Source organism: Gorilla gorilla, chromosome 23, assembly GCF_029281585.2.
Source record: "Gorilla gorilla gorilla isolate KB3781 chromosome 23, NHGRI_mGorGor1-v2.1_pri, whole genome shotgun sequence".
Taxonomy (NCBI): Eukaryota; Metazoa; Chordata; class Mammalia; order Primates; family Hominidae; genus Gorilla; species Gorilla gorilla.
In genome coordinates, this window is record NC_086018.1 from 48,426,068 (window position 1) to 48,445,726 (window position 19,659).

At 48.8% G+C, this 19,659-nt stretch overlaps 1 protein-coding gene across 27 annotated transcripts in view; it reads left to right on the forward strand.

The window, feature by feature from the left end:
• Positions 1-19,659, forward strand: part of PPP6R2 (protein phosphatase 6 regulatory subunit 2) — a 104,223-nt gene that overhangs the window by 30,899 nt on the left and 53,665 nt on the right. Inside the window, exon 1 of one of the 27 annotated variants that reach the window (XM_055374417.2) lies at positions 18,127-18,329. The exons of 19 other annotated variants lie outside the window; for them this stretch is intronic. The gene's annotated coding sequence lies outside the window, so the exon portion shown is untranslated. Of the gene's footprint in view, positions 1-18,126; positions 18,330-19,659 lie in introns of those variants that run through there. 7 more of the 27 variants (XM_063704585.1, XM_063704588.1, XM_055374424.2 and 4 more) reach the window with 7 other exon arrangements.

Consider the following 19,659-nt stretch of genomic DNA (forward strand, 5'->3'; position numbering starts at 1 on the left):
CACTTGCAGGGAACATGTGAGATACAGCATATACACTGTCACAGTTGCAATTCAAACCACACAGTTATGTAGAAAATGAAAAGGGGAGGGAAGGACCTCTGCTTCCAGCAATATAAGATACTCTTACGAGGCTCTTCCATTGCAGTTCAGTGAGATGCTGGATAAATCAGAATAAATATAATTTCTTTCTTTTTTTTTTTTTTTTTTTTTTTTGAGACAGAGTCTTGCTCAGTCGCCCAGGCTGGAGTGCAGTGGCGCGATCTCGGCTCACTGCAAGCTCCACCTCCTGGGTTCATGCCATTCTCCTGCCTCAGCCTCCCGAGTAGCTGGGACTACAGGCGCCCGCCAGCACGCCCGGCTAATTTTTTTTGTATTTGTAGTAGAGACGGCATCTCACCATGTTAGCCAGGATGGTCTCGATCTCCTGACCTCGTGATCCACCCGCCTCGGCCTCCCAAAGTGTTAGGATTACAGGCGTGAGCCACCGCGCCCAGCCTAATTTCTTTATTTTTTATTTTTTTTTGAGACAAGGTCTCACTTTGTCACCCAGGCTGGAGTGCAGTGGTGTGATCATAGCTCACCACAACCATGTACACCTAGGCTGAAAGGATCCTCTCACTTAAGTCTCCTCAGTAGCTGGGACTATAGGAATGCACCACTACGGCTAATTTATTTATTTATATATTTTTATGTTTATTTTTTTGTGAGACGGAGTCTTGCTCTGTTGCCCATGCTGGAGTGCAATGGCACGACCTTGACTCACTACAACCTCCGCCTCCTGGGTTCAAGCGAATTTCCTGCGTCAGCCTCCCGAATAGCTGGGATTACAGGCACCAGCCACCATGCCCAGCTAATTTTTGTGTTTTTAGTAGTGACGGGGTTTCACCACGTTGGTCAGGCTGGTCTTGAATTCCTGACCTCAAGCAATCCACCCGCCTCAGCCTCCCAGAGTACTGGGATTATAGGCGTGAGCCACTGCACCCAGCCCACCATGGCTAATTTAAAAACAATTTTTTTAGAGATGGGGTCTCACTGTGTTGTCCAGACTGGTCTTGAACTCCTGGGCCGAAGGGATCCTCCTGCCTTGGCCTCCCAAAGTGCCGAGATTATAGGTGTGAGTTACCACGCTTGGCCAAATATAATTTCTGTGAGCACTTTGATGCGTTAAAAATTAAGATGACCCGGCTGGGCGGATGGATGGCTTGAGTCTGAAAGGTGGAGGTTGCAGCGAGACAAGATCGTGCCGCTGCCCTCCAGCCTGGGTGACAGAGCCAGAACCTGTCTCAAAAAAAAAAACCCACCAAAATTCAACATACGGATTAAACAGATTAAACACAGATGCAGATGGAATTGGTAAAGTGAAACATAGTGAAAGACATTATCCAAAGTGCAGCCCTGAGAGATCAGTGATGGTAGTAAATATGTAGCTGGAATTCTAGAATGAAAAAATCGGGAATATTGAAGAGATGTATTATTCGAAGTATTAATAGCTTTGAACTTTCAGAAACTAATAATAAAGACCTAAATCCATAGGTTTAGGAATCACAATATGTCCCAATCAATATTTTTAGAAAAAAAAACCCAGTCAGGCGCAGTAGTTCACGCCTGTAATCCCAGCACTTTGGGAGGCCAAGGTGGGCGGATCACAAGGTCAGGAGATTGAGACCATCCTGGCTAACACGGTGAAACCCCGTCTCTACTAAAAATACAAAAATTAGCCGGGCGTGGTGGTGCGCGCCTGTATTCCCAGCTACTCAGGAGGCTGAGGCAGGAGAATTGCTTGAACGTGGGAGATGGATGTTGCAGTGAGCCAAGATCACACTACTGCGCTCCAGCCTGGGCGAGAGCGAGACTCTGTCTCAAAAAAAAAAAAAAAAAAGAAAAGAAAAAGAAAAAAACAAACCCACACCCATACACTGAAATCGTATAGCACAAAAGACAAAAAGAAGGTATTAAGGTAAAGTTAAAAGATAGATTACCTAAAATGGAACATTAGCTAGGTTGACAACAGATGTCTCAGCAGCATGAATGGAAGCCAGTAGAGAGTAGAATAATTCCTCAAAGTGAGGAGAGCATGTATGTTTTATTATAGAATCGTGTTATCAAATAAATTTTGCAAGAAAAATGGCAAGGTTTTATGTTTCTGAGAATGTTAGGCTAGGTTATTTAGACTACCTGCTACTCCCCCACCCTCCACCCCAGAAAAACAGCCACAATTGTTAGATGAAAAAACATAAATAAAAGAACTGACAAAAAAGCAGGAAACTTTTGGATCAAAATCTAACTGAAAATAACGCAGAAAGGTAATTTAAACACCATAGAATGGAGTCTGCTTTTGTCCTGAGGGCATTTGCTGATGTGGACAAAGTGGGGCTTTGAGTTTAGAGGATTTGTGAAAAGAACAGTAGTTAAGCTCGATTCCTCTCAAGGTAAATAGCCTAAAGGAGACCCTCCCCACACCGATGGAACTCTGAAGGGCTGTATCCTCAAGGTGTGAGGGCAGACTAGAGGCACATGTGCCTCACACCGTTCCTTGCCCCCACCTGGTTGTCTTTTTACTAAATGTAGCACAAAAAGATGAAAAGGGAAAAAAACCTGTTTCTGAGAATTGTAGCTCTGTATTGGCCTTTGTGAGGATTTTTAGCCCAGGTTACATTGCCTGGTAGTTCAGGGAAATCGGGCATGAATTTAATTCAAGGTGTTTCTAGCTTGTCATCTGACAGGAACAACGATAAAACCTCTCTGGAAGAAGTTACCTTCATCCTAAGATACAAAGAATCCCTGCAGATTTTTTTTTTTTTTTGAGATAGAGTCTTGCTTTGTATCCCAGGCTGGAGTGCAGTAGCACAATCTCGGTTCACTGCAACCTCTGCCTCCCAGGTTGAAGTGATTCTCCTACCTCAGCCTTGCAAGTAGCTGGGACTATAGGCGTGTGTCCGGCTAATTGTTGTATTTTTAGTAAGGATGGGGTTTCACTGTGTTGGCCAGGCTGGTCTTGAACTCCTGACCTCAGGTGATCCGCCTGCAGATATTTTTTAAGGACAGTGATTAATAGTACACAGACAAAAATGACTAAGCACACAAGCAAATAAGCCACCCTGAGTTAAAACCAGTACAGTTCAGGTGTGGTGGCTCATGCTTGTAACCCCAGCATATTGGGAGGCTGAGGCAGGAGGATGGCTTGAGTTCATGAGTTTGAGGCTGCTGTGAGCTATGATTGCACCGCTGCACTCCAGCCTGGGTGACAAAGTGAAACCTTGTCTCAAAAAAACCCCCAGAAAATGAAAACAGGAAAACCAGTAGAAACACTTCCTCAAAGACTTCAGGTATTGGAATTGTTAGAAACAGACTATTTAAAAAGTGTACTTTTTGTATGTGTGTGAGAAGGTCTTACTCTGTCGCCTAGGCTGGAGTTGGAGTACAGTGGCGTGATCTTGGCTCACTGCAACTTCCGCCTCCTGGGCTCAAGTGATCCTTCTGTCTCAGCCTTCTGAGTGGCTGGGACTACAGGCACACACCACCACACCTGGCTAATTCTTTGTATTTTTTGTAAAAACAGGTTTTTGCCATGTTGCCCAGGCTGGTCTTGAATTCCTGGCTTTAAGCGATCTGCCCACCTCGGCCTCCTAAAGTACTGGAATTACAGGCGTGATCCAGCATGCTGGCTGAGTGTGCTTCTTATTTTTAAAGAAATAAATATTTGGCTGGGTGCAGTGGCTCACGCCTGTAATCCCAGCAGTTTGGGAGGCCGAGGCGGGCAGATGACAAGGTCAGGAGATGGAGACCATGGTGAAACCCCGTCTCTACTAAAAATACAAAAAATTAGCCGGGCGCCGTGGCAGGCGCCTGTAGTCCCAGCTACTCGGGAGGCTGAGACAGGAGAATGGCGTGAACCCAGGAGGCGGAGCTTGCAGTGAGCCAAGATCACACCACTGCCCTCCAGCCTGGGCGACACAGCGAGACTCCGTCTCAAAAAAATAAAAAATGAAATAAATATTTAACAACATAAAAATATTTGTAAGAAACAGTAAAACGTGATCTAGAATATTTGAAAAAGGACCATATAGAACTTCTAGAAATAAAGAATAAAATATTCAGTATCACAAATTCAGGCCAGGTGAGGTGGCTCATGCTTGTAATCCCAGTACTTTGGGAGGTAGAGGTAGGGAGATCACTTGAGCTCAGAAGTTCAAGACCAGCCTGGGCAACATGGTGAAAACCTGTCTCTACAAAGAATTTTTAAAATTAGCCAGGTGTGGTGGTGCACACCTGTAGTCCCAGCTACTTGGGAGGCTGAGGTGGGAAGATCACTCGAGTCCAGGAGGTCAAGCCATTATTGCGCAAGTGCACTCCAGCCTGGGTGACAGAACAAGACCCTCTCTCAATAGTAAATAATAATTCAGTGTGTACAGGTTTAATAAAAAAATATATACAGTGAAGTGAAAATCAGTGAACCAGAAAACAGGTCAGAAGGAATTACCCAGAATGAAGCACAGAGAAAATGATGGGAAACATAGGCCAGAACATGGGACATCGAGGGCAAATGTCTAATGGATGTTTACTTAATGTTCTGTAAAGAGAAAAGAGAGAATGAGGCAGATTTATTATTAGAAAAGATAAAGACTAAAATTTCTCAGAATTGGTGAAAGGAGTCTACAGATTTAGGCCAGGCGCAGTGGCTGACGCCTGTAATCCCAGCACTTTGGGAGGTTGAGGCGGGAAGATCACAAGGTCAAGAGTTCCAGACCAGCCTGGCCAGCATGGTGAAACCCTGTCTCTACTAAAAACACAAAAAGTAGCTCAGCGTGGTGGCGCGCACCTGTAATCCCAGCTACTCACGAGGCTGAGGTAGGAGAATTGCTTGACCCCAGAAGGCGGAGGTTGCAGTGAGCTGAGCTTGAGCGCTCCAGCCTGGGCGACAGAGCAAGACTCCGTCTCAAAATAAAAGAAGTCTACAGATTTGAGAAGACAAATGAATGGTAAGCAGGATAAATAAAAATAAAATTTATAGCTAGCCAAAGGAGAGTAAAACTACAAAGCACCAAAGAGGGTTCTTAAAATAAACGAAAAACACAGATCAACTTTATCTGAGCAGCAGTAAGAATGATGGCTGACTTCTTAAGTGCCGCAATGGAAACCAGAAGCCAGTGGAGTAATATTTTCATTGTGCTGAAAGTAAAACAATTCCTGACTTCTAACTTTATATCAGGAAAAATTATCTTTCAAAAAAATTATGTGCTGTAGGCCGGGTGCGGTGGGTCACCCTGTAATCCCAGCACTTTGGGAGGCCGAGGCAGGTGGATCACCTGAGGTGGGGAGTTCGAGACCAGCCTGACCAGCGTGGAGAAACCCCATCTCTACTAAAAATACAAAATTAGCCAGATGTGGTGGTGCATGCCTGTAATCCCAGCTACTTGGGAGGCTGAGGCAGGAGAACTGCTTGAACCTGGGAGGTGGAGGTTGTGGTGAGCTGAGATGGCGCCATTGCGCTCCAGCCTGGGCAACAAGAGCAAAACTCTCTCTCAAAAAAAAAAAAATTATCTACTGTAGTTGAATGTTTATGTCCCTCCAGAATTCATATTGAAACTTAATCCCCAATGCAATAGTTTTAAGAGGTGGGGCCTACCAGCCTGAGCAACATGGTGAAACCCCATCTCTACAAAAAAAAAAAAAATTAGCTGGGCATGGTGGGGCATGCCTGTAGACCCACCTACTTGGGTGGCTGAGGCAAGAGGATCACTCGAGCCCAGGAGATTGAGACTGCAGTGAGCCATGATTGCACTGCTGCACTCCTGCCTGAGCAACAGAGTTAAACCCTGTCCCAATTAAAAAAAAAAAAAAAAAAAAGGTGAGGCCTAGAATATGATGAGGCCGTGAGGGCTCCACTCTCATGAATGGGATTAGTGCCTTGTAGAAGGGCTTGAGGGAGTCTGTTAGTCCCTTTTGCCATGTGAGGACACAGTGGAGGCACCATCTATGAAAATTAGGTCCTCATCACACACTGAATCTGCTGCTGCCTTGGTTTTGGATTTCCCATCTCCCAGAGCTGTGAGAAATAATTTTCTGTTGTTTATAAATTACCCAGTCTAAGATATTTTGTTATAGCAGCAGAAACAGGCTAAGACACAGTCCTTTACTAAATATAATTCTCAAGAATAGGGGCCAGGCGCAGTGACTCATGCCTGTAATCCCAGCACTTTGGGAGGCTAAGAAGGGTGGATTGCTTGAGTCCAGAAGCTTGAGACCAGCCTGGGTGATGTGGTGAAACCCCGTCTCTACAAAAAAATAAAAAATTAGCCGGGAGCGGTGGTGCATGCCTGTAGTTCCAGCTACTTGGGAGGCTGAGGTGGGAGTATCACTTGAGCCTGGAGGTGGAGGCTGTAGTAAGTTAAGATCACACTACTGCACTCTAGCCTGGGTGACAGAGTGAGACCCCGTATCAAAGTAAAATAAAAGATAGAATGGACTTTAGGCAGAAAACAGTGATCCTAAATGGAAGAACTGAGATTCAAAAAAGAATGCAAAGCAAATATGTGAGCAAATTCAAATTAGCATTGGCTGGGTGCAGTGGTTCCTGCCTGTAATTCCAGCACTTTGGGAGGGTCACTTGAGCCCAGGAGTTTGAGACCAGCCTGGGCCACATAGGGAGACCTTGTCTCTACAAATAATAAAAAAATTAGCTGGGCATGGTGGCACATTCCTGTGGTCCCAGATACTTAGGAGGCTGAGATGGGAGGATCACGTGAGCCTTGGAAGTTGAAATTGCCGTGATCACACCACCATACTCCAGCCTGTGTGGCAGACCGAAATCCTGTCCCCTCCAAAAAACCCCACTAATTGTTTAGTAATATAATAATATCTATGGGGTAAAATCAAGGTAGAATTTCATAATACATGCAAATAGTAACAAATAAGTCATGAAGGAGAGTAAATGAAGTTAAAACATTCCAGTCTTTGTAGTAGCTGTGTCTTAGTCCATTTGTGTTGCTATAAAGGAATACCAGAGGGTGGGTAATTTATAAGGAAAAGAGGTTTGACACAGTTCTGGTTCTGGTAAGAGTTTCAGGCTGCTTCCGCTCATGGCAAAAGTTCAAGGGGAGCCAAAGGGAAGCTAGCTTGTAGAGACCCCGTGGTGATAGAGAGGAAGAGAGAGAAAGAGAAGGTGCCAGTCTTTTTCTTTTTTTTTTTTTTTTTTTTGGTATTTTTAGTAGAGATGGGGTTTTACCCCGTTAGCCAGGATGGTCTCGATCTCCTGACTTTGTGATCCACCCACCTCAGCCTCCCAAAGTGCTGGGTTACAGGCGTGAGCCACCACGCCTGATGTTTTTTTTTTTTTTTTGAGATGGAGTCTCTCTGCCACCCAGGCTGGAGTGCAGTGGTGCAATCTTGGCTCACTGCAACCTCTGCCTCCCAGATTCAAGTGATTCTCCTGCTTCAGCCTCCCGAGTAGCTGGGATTACAGGTGCCCACCACCACACACAGCTAATTTTTGTATTTTTAGTAGAGACGGGGTTTCACTACGTTGGCCGGGCTGATCTCGAACTCCTGACCTCGTGATCCACCCACTTCGGCCTCCCAAAGTGCTGGGATTACAGGTGTGAGCCACTGTGCCTGGGTGCCAGGCTTTTTCAACAACCAGTTCTCTTGGGAACTAAGAGTGAGAACTGGCTGGGTGCGGTGGCTCACACCTGTAATCCCAGCACTTTGGGAGGCCGAGGCGGGTGGATCACGAGGTCAGGAGATCACGACCATCCTGGCGAACACAGTGAAACTGCTTCACTACTAAAAATACAAAAAATTAGCCCGGCGTGGTGGCGGGAGCTTATAGTCCCAGCTACTCAGGAGGCTGAGGCAGGAGAATGGCCTGAACCCAGGAGGCGGAGCTTGCGGTGAGCCGAGATGGCGCCACTGCACTCCAGCCTGGGCGACAGAGCGAGACTCCATCTCAAAAAAAAAAAAAAAAAAAAAATTAGCTGGGCGAGGCAGCAGAATCACTTGAACCTGGGAGGTGGATGTTGCAGTGAGCCAAGATCACGCCATTGCACTCCAGCCTGGGTGACAGGAATGAGACTTTGTCTCAAAAAAAAAACAAAAGAGAACTCAGTTACTCACTCAAGAACGGCACCAAACCATTTATGAGGGATCTGCCCCGACAACCTGAACACCTCCTACCAGGCCCCACCTCAGCATTGGGCACCACACGGGCCCCGCCTGAGCATGAGGCATCCCAGTTTAAGATCTGGCTTGGTGAGGCTAAAGAAACCATATCCAAATTACAGCAAACTAGGATAGGGATTAACTGTAGATTTTAATAAGTGCAGTTTACAAGTTCTGAGGAATTATTGTAGGAATAGAAACTGGCCAGGCGCGGTGGCTCACGCCTGTAATCCCAGCAGTTTGGGAGGCCGAGGCAGGCAGATCACGGCATCAGGAGATCGAGACCACGGTGAAACCCCGTCTCTACCAGAAATACAAAAAATTAGCCGGGCGTGGTGGCGGGCTCCCGTAGTCCCAGCTACTCGGGAGGCTGAGGCAGGAGAATGGCGTGAACCCGGGAGGCGGAGCTTGCAGTGAGCCGAGATCGCGCCACTGCACTCCAGCCCGGGCGACAGAGCGAGACTCCGTCTCAAAAAAAAAAAGAAAAAAAAGGAATAGAAACTGTACAATTTCCAAATTAGTGAAGAGTAGTGGACCTTCCTTTATTCTTGTAAGGAAAAGCTGCAACAATTTTTTTAGCAACCATTAACTAAATGATAATATATATTGAAAACTTAACCTGTGAGAATGGAAAGAAGACAGGGTGCATGCTTTTACCGCTTGAGAATAGTGATGGAAGTCTTAGCCCAATAAATCAGAAAAAGGATAAAAAGATAAAAGAATTTAAAAGGAAGAAACAAACTATTATTCATCGGTGATACTATTATATATGTAGAAAATCCAAAATGATCCAAAGCTATAATACAAATACAGTCAATTCTTTACCCAAACAGCTTTAAAGTCAATAATCTTTTAGCAATTGTCTGGATAAAAAAGTCAAACAGGGCACGGTGGCTCATGCCTGTAATCCCAGCACTTTGGGAGGCTAAGGCGGGCGGATCACGAGGTCAGGAGTTCGAGACCAGCCTGACTAACATGGTGAAACCCCGTCTCTACTAAAAATACAAAAACTAAGCCAGGCATGGTGGCTCACGCCTGTAATCCCAGGCCTGGGCTAGGCAAAAGGGTGAAAATCCGTCTCCAAAAAAAAAAAAAAAAAATTCAAACAAAAATAAATTACAGTGTACCACCAACAAACACACTGAAGTTAAAAAGTAGAATTATAAATAAAAAATACCTAGGAATAAAATAAAAGATGTGTAAAACCTTTATGGAGAGCACTATACAATTTTGAAAGCAATTAAAGACTTGAATAAATGAGCAGATGTACCCTGGTTTTGGATTGGAAAACTTACTGTTATACCAGTTGTTCTCCAACTGATCGAGAAATTGAGTGCAATCCCAATAAAAAACCCGAGATTGTCAGTAGAGGGTGTGGGAAGAGGGTGAAATTTACAAGCGAATTTTTTTTTTTTTGAGATAGGGTCTGACTCTGTCACCTAGGCTGGAGTGCAATGGCACAGTCTCAGCTCACTGCAACCTCTGCCTCCCAGACTCAAGCGATTCTCCTGCCTCAGTCTCCCGAGTAGCTGGGATTACAGGGATGTGCCATCACGCCTGGCTAATTTTTGTGTTTTTAGTAGAAATGGGGTTTTACCATATTGGCCAGGGTGGCCTCAAACTCCTGACCTCATGTGATCTGTCTGCCTTGGCCTCCCAAAGTTCTGGGATTACAGGCATAAGCCAGCGCACCCGGCCTGATTTAGAAATTATATGAAAATGAAGGGGTCCATGAATACTCAAGGTGTGATTGAAGAATTCCAATTCATTCCATGTGTCAAAGATCTTGTTTTAAGATGCTGGTGTTTTTATATTGGTAGGGTGCCCATCAGCCCTGGTTTGCCCAAGTGTCCTGGTTTTTCCTGTGGTCCTGGTCTCATTAAGAAAGTGTTTTCATCTCGAGTCCTTTTGGAAGTCTTATTCTGCTGTTTGGGTAAAGAATTGACTGTATTTTTTAGTTCTTAATTTTTGTTTTTAGGGTTGCCCGCGTTTTCCCAAATACAGAATTCTAAACCAGAGAATAGCATCTTACCATAGTAGAGAGATTGCTTCTCTTTTGGTAGACGGTGGCCAGGAAGGAACGCCAGGTAGCATTAAGCCTTGGCCCCCAAGTATGTCTTGTTCCCTATCTCTTTGCTTTCAGTGGGTTCCTTGGGCCTTCTTGTTTATGATGGAGAATACACAGGAATTAGCCTCCTCAGCTTCCTTCTTTCTTGCTGTGCTTAAGACAAGCAGCCATATGGGGCTGTTATTCTTTCTGCCACTGGGAAATGAGAGGGTGGGTATTACAAAATTAACTTAAAAAGGAAAAGGATGAGGCCAGGCGCAGTGGCTCATGACTGTAATTGCAGCACTTTGGGAGGCTGAGGTGGGCGGATCGCCTGAGGTCAGGAGTTCAAGACCAGCCTGGCCAACATGGTGAAACCCTGTTTCTACTAAAATACAAAAATTAGCCAGGCATGATGGTGGATGTCTGTAATCCAAGCTACTCGGGAGGCTGAGACGGGAGAATCGCTTCAACACGGGAGATGGTGGTTGCGGTGAGCCGAGATCACACCACTGCACTCCAGCCTGGGCGGCTGAGCGAGACTCCATCTCAAAAAAAAAAAAAAAAAAGAAGGATGAACACTTTTGAGCTCATGTGTGTTAGTGACATCACATCCCTTCTTTCATTCATTTAGTAAATTCAAGTATGATTTGTTGGGCACTTATAATATGCCAGGTGCATTACATAACTCCTGTGGCCTTTTGAAGAAAATATTATTTTATATGAAGCTCAGTGTCTTAATCTGTTTTCTGCTGTTTAGAATACCTGAAACTGGGTAATTTATAAAGAAAAGAAATTTTAGTGGCTCACGCCTGTAATCCCATCACTTTGGGAGGCTGAGGTGGGCAGATCACGAGGTCAGGAGACCGAGACCATCCTGGCTAACACAGTGAAACCCCGTCTCTACTAAAAATACAAAAAATTAGCCAGGCGTCGTGGCGGGTGCCTGTAGTCCCAGCTACTCAGGAGGCTGAGGCAGGAGAATCACTTGAACTTGGGAGGTAGAGGTTGCAGTGAGCCAAGATCGCGCCACTGCACTCCAGTCTGGGTGACAGAGCGAGACTCCGTCTCAAAAAAAGAAAAGAAAAGAAAAGAAATTTATTTCATATGGTTATGGAGGCTGAGAAGTTCAAGGTTGAGAGGCATATCTGGTGGGGCCTTCTTGCTGCTGGGGACACTGTGGTGGCCCAAGGTGGTGTGGGACATCACGTGGCAAGGGAGCTGAGTAATGTACTAGCTCAGGTCTTCCTTTTTGTTTTGTTTTGTTTTTTTTAAGAGATGGGGTGTCACTCTGTTGCCTAAGCTGGAAGTGCAGGGGCACAATCATGGCTCACTGCAGCTTCAACCTCCTGGGCTCAAGCGATCCTCCCACCTCAGCCTCCTGAGTAGCAGGGACTATAGGCGCACAGCACCATGCTCAGCTAATCTTGTTTTGTTTTGTTTTCCATAGAGACAAGGTCTTGCCATGTCTAGCAGGCTGGTCTCAAACTCCTGGCCTCAAATGAGTCTCCTGCCTTTAGCCTTCCATAGTTCTGGGATCACAGACCTGAGCTACTGTACCTATCCTCTTCTTTTTATAAAGCCACCAGTTCCACTCCCATGATAACTCATTAATTCACAAATGGATTAATCCATTCTTGAGGGCAGAGCTCTCATGATCCAATTACCTCTTAAAGGCCCTACCTTTCAATACTGCCACACTGGGATTAAGTTTTGTTTTGTTTTGTTTTGGAGACAGAATCTCACGCCGTCACCCAGGCTGGAGTGCAATGGTGCGATTTAGACTCACTGCAGCCTCTGCCTCCCAGGTTCAAGCGATTCTTGTGCCTCAGCCTCCCGAGTAGCTGGGATTACAGACATGCACTGCCATCACGTCCGGCTAATTTTTGTATTTTTAGTAGAGACAGAGTTTCACCATGTTGACCAGGCTGGTCTCAAACTCCTGACCTCAGGTGATCCACCTGCCTTGGCTTCCCAAAATGCCGGGATTACAGCATGAGCCACCACCCCTAGCCAGGGATTAAGTTTTTTTTTTTTTTTTTTTCCTTTTTTGAGACGAAGTCTTGCTTTCGTCCCCTAGGCTGGAGTGCAATGGCGCTATCTCGGCTCACTGCAACCTCTGCCTCCCGGGTTCAAGTGATTCTCCTGCCTCAGCCTCCTGAGTAGCTGGAATTATAGGCACCTGCCACTATGCCTGGCTAATATTTTTATTTTTAGTAGAGACAGGGTTTCACCATGTTGGCCAGGCTGGTCTTGAACTCCTGACCTCAGGTGATCCGCCTGCCTCGGCCTCCCAAAGTGCTGGGATTACAGGCATGAGCCACTGCGCCCAGCTTTTTTTTTTTTTTTGAGATGGAGTCTTGCTCTGTCTCCCAGGCTGGAGTGCAGTGACTTGATCTAGGCTCACTGCAAGCTCCATCTCCCCAGTTCATGCCATTCTCCTGCCTCAGCCTCCCGAGTAGCTGGGACTACAGGCGCTCGCTACCACGCCAGGCTAATTTTTTGTATTTTTAGTAGAGACGGGGTTTCACTGTGTTAGCCAGGATGGTCTCGATCTCCTGACCTCAGGTGATCCGCCCACCTCAGCCTCCCAAAGTGCTGGGATTACACGCGTGAGCCACTGCGCCCAGACAAGGTTTTTTTGTTTTTGTTTTTGTTTTTGAGATGGAGTCTTGCTCCGTCTCCCAGGCTGGAGTGCAGTGGTGCAATCTCTGCTCACTGCAAACTCTGCCTGCTGGGTTCAAGCGATTCTCCTGCCTCAGCCTCCAAGTAGCTGGGATTACAGGTGCCCGCCACCATACCCAGCTAATTTTGTATTTTTAGTAGAGATGGGGTTTTGCCATGTTGGCCAGGCTGGTCTCAAACTCCTGACCTCAGGTGATCCACCTGCCTCGACCACCCAAAGTGCTGGGATTACAGGCGTGAGCCACTACGCCCGGCCTTAAGTTTTAACGTGAGTTTTGGAGTGGTTATATATTCAAGCCATAGACTCAGGGAAGTAAAGAACCTTGCTCAAATTGTAGTAAGGTACAAACCGAGCTTCTGCAGCAAGGAGGTCCCAAAGAACAGTGGCTTGAGCAAGGTGCAAGCACATTTCTTTCTCCTCTAACAGTCTGGTCTGCCAGGTGGCCTTTCTCAGCTTTTGGCTTCTACTCGTGGATCTAGAAGGGTCTTTATGGTTTTTGGTTTCCCACCAGGCAGTAAAATCAGAACGAAGGAAGCTCACAACTGTAGGAGGTTGAGGTTCCAGTGTTAGTTACTTCTACTCGCAACCCGTTGACACAGAGTTTAGTCACATGATGATAGCTGGCTGTAAGGAGGGTTGGAAAAATTAGGCTGAAGGAGGGTGGCCATGTACCCAGCTGACCTCTATTCTGTTGAAGAAAGGGAAACTGGAAACTGGGGACAAGTAGAATTTCTCCCACACCTGCCTGCAGTCACACAGGTGGAGGGTGTGGATCCAGGCCCTCTCTTCCTATCTGTCCTGCTCTTCCGCGGTACCTTACTACTGTTTTTGGGAAGAAGCAGCCTTTGTGAACTTTATGTATGTATTAAATTAAAATCATTTATTTATTTTTTGAGACAGGGTCTTGCTCTATCACCGAGGCTGGAGTGAAGGGGTACGATCATAGCTCAGGGCAGCCTCAACCTCCTGGGCTCAAGCGATCGCCCTGCCTCAGGCTCCCGAGTAGCTGAGATGATAGTCCCACACCACCATGCCCAGCTAGTTTTTAAAACTTTTTTTTTTTTTTTATTGACTTTCTTTTTTTTTTTATTTTTTATTTTTTATTTTTTATTGATCATTCTTAGGTGTTTCTTGCAGAGGGGGATTTGGCAGGGTCACAGGACAATAGTGGAGGGAAGGTCAGCAGATAGACAAGTGAACAAAGTTCTCTGGTTTTCCTAGGCAGAGGACCTTGCGGCCTTCCGCAGTGTTTGTGTCCCTGGGTACTTGAGATTAGGGAGTGGTGATGACTCTTAAGGAGCATGCTGCCTTTAAGCATCTGGTTAACAAAGCACATCTTGCACCGCCCTTAATCCATTCAACCGTGAGTGGATACAGCACATGTTTCAGAGAGCACAGGGTTAGGGGTAAGGTCACAGATCAACAGGATCCCAAGGCAGAAGAATTTTTCTTAGTACAGAACAAAATGAAGTCTCCCATGTCTACCTCTTTCTACACAGACACGGCAACCATCTGATTTCCCAATCTTTTCCCCACCTTTCTCCCCTTTCTATTCCACAAAACTGCCATTGTCTTCATGGCCCGTTCTCAATGAGCTGTTGGGTACACCTCCCAGACGGGGTGGTGGCCGGGCAGAGGGGCTCCTCACTTCCCAGTAGGGGCGGCCGGGCAGAGGCGCCCCTCACCTCCCGGACGGGGTGGCTGGCCGGGCGGGGGGCTGACCCCCCCCACCACCCTCCTGGATGGGTTGGCTGGCCGGGCGGGGGGCTGACCCCCCACCTCCCTCCCGGACAGGGCGGCTGGCCGGGCGGGAGGGCTGACCCCCCCACCTCCCACCCAGACGGGGCGGCTGGCCGGGCGGGGGGCTGACCCCCCACCTCCCTCCCGGACGGGGCGGCTGGCCGGGCAGAGGGGCTCCTCACTTCCCAGTAGGGGTGGCCGGGCAGAGGCGCCCCTCACCTCCCGAACGGGGGCGGCTGGCCAGGCGGGGGGCTGACCCCCCCACCTCCCTCCCGGACGGGGCGGCTGGCCGGGCAGAGGGGCTCCTCACTTCCCAGTAGGGGCGGCCGGGCAGAGGCGCCCCTCACCTCCCGGACGGGGCGGCTGGCCAGGCGGGGGGCTAACCCCCCCACCTCCCTCCCAGATGGGGCAGCTGGCCGGGCGGGGGGCTGACACCCCCACCTCCCTCCCGGACGGGGCGGCTGGCCGGGTGGGGGGCTGACCCCCCCACCTCCCTCCCGGACGGGGCGGCTGGCCGGGCAGAGGGGCTCCTCACTTCCCAGTAGGGGCGGCCGGGCAGAGGCGCCCCTCACCTCCCGGATGGGGGCGGCTGGCCAGGCGGGGGGGTAACCCCCCCACCTCCCTCCCGGACGGGGCGGCTGGCCGGGCAGGGGGCTGACCCCCCCACCTCCCTCCCGGACGGGGCGGCTGGCCGGGCGGGGGGCTGACCCCCCCGCCTCCCTCCCGGACGGGGCGGCTGGCCGGGCGGGGGGCTGACCCCCCCGCCTCCCTCCCGGACGGGGCGGCTGGCCGGGCGGGGGGCTGACCCCCCCGCCTCCCTCCCGGACGGAGCGGCTGGCCGGGCAGAGGGGCTCCTCACTTCCCAGTAGGGGTGGCCGGGCAGAGGCGCCCCTCACCTCCCGAACAGGGCGGCTGGCTGGGCGGGGGGCTGATCCCCCCACCTCCCTCCCGGACGGGGTGGCTGCCGGGCGGAGACGCTCCTCACTTCCCAGACGGGGTGGCTGCTGGGCGGAGGGGCTCCTCACTTCTCAGACGGGGCGGCTGCGGGGCGGAGGGGCTGCTCACTTCTCAGACGGGGCGGTTGCCAGGCAGAGGGTCTCCTTCTCAGACGGGGCGGCCGGGCAGAGACGCTCCTCACATCCCAGACAGGGCGGCAGGGCAGAGGTGCTCCCCACATCTCAGACGATGGGCGGCCGGGCAGAGACGTTCCTCACTTCCTAGATGGGCTGGCGGCCGGGAAGAGGCACTCCTCACTTCCTAGATGGGATGGCGGCCGGGCAGAGACGCTCCTCACTTTCCAGACTGGGCAGCCAGGCAGAGGGGCTCCTCACATCCCAGACAATGGGCGGCCAGGCGGAGACGCTCCTCGCTTCCCAGACGGGGGGGTCGGCCGGGCAGAGGCTGCAATCTCGGCTCTTTGGGAGGCCAAGGCAGGCGGCTGGGAGGTGGTTGTAGCGAGCCGAGATCACGCCACCGCACTCCAGCATGGGCGCCATTGAGCACCGAGTTAATGAGACTCCGTCTGCAATCCCGGCACCTCGGGAGGCCGAGGCTGGCAGATCACTCGTGGTTAGGAGCTGGAGACCAGCCCGGCCGACACAGCGAAGCCCCGTCTCCACCAAAAAAATACGAAAACCAGTCAGGCGTGGCGGCGCGCGCCTGCAATCGCAGGCACTGGGCAGGCTGAGGCAGGAGAATCAGGCAGGGAGGTTGCAGTGAGCTGAGATGGCAGCAGTACCGTCCAGCTTCGGCTCGGCATCAGAGGGAGACCGTGGAAAGAGAGGGAGAGGGAGACCGTGGAAAGAGAGGGAGAGGGAGACCGTGGGGAGAGGGAGAGGGCTTAAAACTTTTTTTGTAGAGCTCGGGTCTTGCTATGTTGCCCAGGCTTGTCTTGAACTCTGGGCTTAAGTGACCCTCAGCCTCAGCCTCGGCCTCCTGAATTGTTGGGATTACACGCATGAGCCATGTGCCTCTTTTCACTTCTGATTTTGGATTTTTACTTAACTTGTTTGTCCCACTCCACCCCCTTTTTAAAGTTAGACTTTTTTTCCTGGTCTTTTTTCCCTGGTGGACTATGCTCAGGATCGACATAGTCTTGTTTGTTCCTTGGTTGTACAAATATTCATTGTGCTTCATGTGCTCACGTTGCCATTTTTTTCCGGGCCAAATGGAAATCAAGCATTCAGCCTATCCAGTGGTATGTTGGTAAATGTTTAACAACAGGCTTTCTGGGGAGGAAAAAACCTCCTGGTTTGTAACACTTGCTGATTTCCATGGCGTTAATACTCCCACCACGTTGGAGTTGAGCTGCCAGGGTGATGTCCTGAAGGTGGAAGAGGGAAGAGAGGTATGAGGGCACAGGTTGGGCCACCGCGGCGCACGCCCTCTGTGGGCACAGTGACCTTATCTCTGTTTCCGTCTCTTTACGCTGAGGGTCTTTGAGAATGAAATGTGCTGGGAATTGTTCTAGAGCCTTTATGTGGAATAACTTAGTAATCCTCCCCACAGGGGATGTTGATGCTGCATTTTACGGGTGAGGAAATCAAGGCGTGAGAGATCATGTGAGTGGCCTCAGCTCACACCGCAGAGCTAGGACTTTGATCATAAATCTTTAAAAGAAAAAACCAGTGGCTGGGCGCCAGTGGCTCATGCTGTAATCCCAGCACCTTGGGAGGCTGAGGCAGGTGGATCGCTTGAGCCCAGGTGTTCAAGACCAGCCTGGGCAACATGGCAAGATGTGGTCTCTATAAAAAATTTTTTTAGGATTTAAAAAAAGAAAAAAACAGTCAGCTTGGGTAACATGGCAAAACCTTGTCTCTACAAAAAAAGTGCAAAAATTAGCTGGGTGTGGTGGCGCATGCCTGTAGTCCCAGCTACTTGGGAGGCTGAGGAGGGAGGATCACTTAACCCTGGGAGGTTGAGGCTGCAGTGTGCCAAAATCCCACCACTACACTCCAGCCTTGGCAACAGAGCAAGACCCTATCTCAAAAAAAAAAAAAAGCCTAAATCCTGGACAAGGTGGCTTATGCCTGTAATTTCAGCACTTTGGGAGGCTGATGTGGGAGGGTTGCTTAAGCCCAGGAGTTCAAGACTGCAGTGGCTGTGTCCAGGTGTCTGCACTCCAGTCTGGCTCACAGAGCAGGCCCCTGTCTCAAAAATACACATAAATTTTTAAAAAAGGGCCAGTCACGGTGGCTCATGCCTATAATCCCAGCATTTTGGGAGGCCGAGGCGGGCAGATCACAAGGTCAGGAGTTCAAGACCAGCCTGGCCAATATGGTGAAACCCAGTCCTTAATAAAAATACAAAAGTTTGCTGGGTGTGGTGGCAGGCACCTGTAGTCCCAGCTACTCGGGAGGCTGAGGCAGGAAAATCGCTTGAACCCGGGAGGCGGAAGTTGCGGTGACCTGAGATTGTGCCACTGCACTCCAGCGTGGGGACAGAGTGAGACTCCATCTCAAAAAAAAAAAGAAAAGAAAAAAAAACGATTTGTGGCCAGACAGGTAATAGGGCATTTCAGATTCTAATTTTCTCTTAGCAACAGTCTCTATCACAGAATGTTGTTCTTTAAAGGGCTCTTTCATGGAACTATATGATCATATGGGCAACATTCTGTTGCAGTCTACCTTCTGTCTGACGGATATGCCATCCTGAAAAAGTAAAGAAGCTGAACTTCAAGTTCCTTTCATTTAGCATTGGGTAAGAATCTAGAAGATGTTGGTCATACTGTGCTTGACATCCCAGATGGACCACTGAGGGTGGGAGTCAGGATGTGAGAGGAGTCCTTAAGCTCTGTTGAGACTTCCGACGTAACCAGAAATTCCTTAAACCAACAAGCCAGGCCATGACCACTTGTTTGTTCTGAAGATGCTGCCAGTGCTGACCTTGAGGTCATGTAGGGAAGGAAATGGAAGGCCTTACCTGTAGGTGAGGGCCAACCAGGAAGATGCTAGCATCTGTTTGGAGGATAGGGTGTAGTTGTGCAGATAGGAGAAAACTTGGAAAAAAGAAGTATGTAATATTATCTTAGTAAATGTTCTGAAGTCAGTTTATACCAGTTTCTTTGACAGTGAAATTAGCTGTAACTAAACCAGTGCCATTGCAGTGAACTCTTAAAGCATGTCTCTGATGTGATCTTTTTTTTTTTTTTTTTTGAGATGGAATCTCGCTCTGTCGCCCAGGCTGGAGTGTAGTGGCGTGATCTCAGCTCACTGCAACCTCCACTTCCTGGATTCCAGTGATTCTCCTGCCTCAGCCTCCCAAGTAGCTGGGATTTCAGATGTGCACCACCATGCCTGGCTAATTTTTGTATTTTTAGTAGAGATGAGGTTGGCCAGGCTGGTCTCGAACTCCTGACCTCAAGTGATCTGCCCGCCTTGGCCCCGCAAAATGCTGGGATTACAGGCATGAGCCACAGTGCCCAGCCTGATGTGATCATTTTTGAGCATTTCTTAGAATGTGGGGAGAGCTGATAGAAACATAGAAATGTTCTTGTTATGCAGAGATTTTTTTCTTTTTTCTTTTTTTTTTTTTTTGAGATGGAGTCTCTCACTGTCACCTAGGCCAGAGTGCAGTGGTGTGATATCGGCTTACTACAACCTCTGCCTCTCGGGTTCAGGCGATTCTCCTGCCTCAGCCTCCCAAGTAGCTGGGATTACAGGCACCCACCACCATGCCCAGCTAATTTTTGTGTTTTTATTAGAGATGGGGTTTCACCATGTTGGTCAGGCTGGTCTCAAACTCCTGACCTCAGGTGCTGGGATTACAGGCGGGAGCCACCGCGCCCAGCCCATATGCTGTTTTTCAAGAGAAACATCTTAAATATAAAGGCACAAGTAGATGAAAGTCAAAGGACGTTAAAGGACATACCAAACATGAATCACAGGAATGGTGAGATTGGTGTACTATGTTAATATCAGACAAAGCCGACTTCAAAACAAGGTATATAATTGCCAGAGATCATGAAGGACATTTCAAAATGATCAAAGAATTAATCATCAAGAAGACGTAACAGGCCAGGCGTGGTGGT